Source organism: Leishmania donovani, chromosome 34 (genome assembly GCF_000227135.1).
Source record: "Leishmania donovani BPK282A1 complete genome, chromosome 34".
NCBI lineage: Eukaryota > Euglenozoa > Kinetoplastea > Trypanosomatida > Trypanosomatidae > Leishmania > Leishmania donovani.
The window spans coordinates 847,296-849,005 of record NC_018261.1 but is presented as its reverse complement, the minus strand read 5'-3'; positions in this window follow the sequence as shown (position 1 = coordinate 849,005).

The window sequence follows — 1,710 nt, the reverse complement described above, 5'->3', positions numbered from 1 at the left end:
CGCGAGTTCTGCTATCTTCGCGCTTCTTTTCTTAAACAGTATTTCTTGTCTGCGTGTGTGTCGCATCTGCAAGCGCGCATTCGTGTGCGTGCGCCTCCGTGCAAATGAGTGCGCTTCATCTTTTTCTAGGCTTCTGCGAGTCCTCTTTGGCGGTGTTGTTGTCTTTCCTGCATGCGCCTCTGGTCGCTGGAGTGGCCTGCGGATACTCGCCCCCCTCTTCTCTACAGTATGTGCTCTTGCCTGTTCGCCTGTAGGCGTGTGTGTGTGGCAGTGCATCCTACCCACGCCAACCTCGCTCCTCTTCCAAAGGTTTCGCTGTTCCTTCCTTTCGCGTGTATGGTGGAGCCTGATCTGGTGCCCCCGATGAAGTCCAAGGCGCGGAAGCACCCCCCCCCTCCCTCCGAAAAGGAAGGAGCTGTGCATCACCACTGCAGCATAATTGCAGCGGGGGAGGTGCATAGTCATGAACTCGAGGAAGCATACAAACGTGCAAGCTCATGTCGGCGGCAGAAGACGAAGGAAAACGGATGGCGAACGAAACAGGGCGACAGGGAGGGGGTTCTGCCGGAGAGGAGTGCAGAGTGCTCATCTGCATCGCCCCACCTTGGCAGAACGCACGTCCTAGTTGAATAAAAGGCAAAGAGGAGTAATATACTGAGCGCTTTCCTGTGACTCTTTTCTCCCTTTATGTAGCTGTTTATGTGCGCGTCGTGCCTCTGTTGCGGCTTTCCGTGTTGCCTCTTCGCATTCTATACGGTCGAACGACGACGAAGTAACAGACAGGACGGTGGAGCGAGGGGAGCATGGCACCGTGAGGTGTTTGACTGAGGCGAAAATTCGCCTCTCTTTGTTGTTTGAATTTTTTTTTTCGTGTGTTCGCTTCTTTTTCTATTCTCTTTGCTGTCTATACGTGGCATTCTTCGTGGCTGTGGTGCCAACAGTGGTGCATAAGAGGGAATCGAGTAGCAGGATGAGAATTTGCCAACGAGAACGCTCTCCGCATCCGAAAAAAAAAACAAAAGACGGCGAACACAAAACGTCAGGGATGAAAGCCGGCGTATGGGGTAACACGTCTCCCTGCCTCCTGCCTCCTGCCTCCTGCCTCTTGCCTCTTCCTTGTCTTTTTTTTCTTTTCGGATCTCCCCAACTCTGTTTCTCGCTTTCTGTGCTGACTCTGGCTGCCGTGACGATCGCTTCCTTGTTTGTTTTGCTGCTACTCGCTACCACACTTTGACGATATTTTTTTTTCCTTCTATTCGTTTTTTTTTTGCCCTCTTGTCCTTGACTTTTCCTTTGTGCCCCTTCCTCTTCTCCCTTCGTCGCTCGTGTAGAACCCCTCATCACGGTAGATGTCGTCTTCTGGGTCACACACGCACACACACAAGAAAGCATACTCTCTCACTCTCAGCGTGTGAGTGTCGCTTTTGCGGTTGTTCCTGCGCCTGTAAAACGCTGCGAGGCTTCTTTCACATGCATGCACTTCATGTCGCCAGCCCCTCCTCCATACCCGCACACTTCCACCGCCACTGCCGCTATGTATGTCGGTGCTCCTCTTTCTTACCGGACTTTCGCCCTTGTTAGGAGCTCTCTTTCTTTTTTGTCGTTTTTCTTCACTTTTTTGTCTACGTTGAAGGATAGGGACACCTCGACGGGGCTTTCCAGTGTTCAGTCCCCTTGACACAGGAAGAGGCCAGAGTGATGCTTACCGCT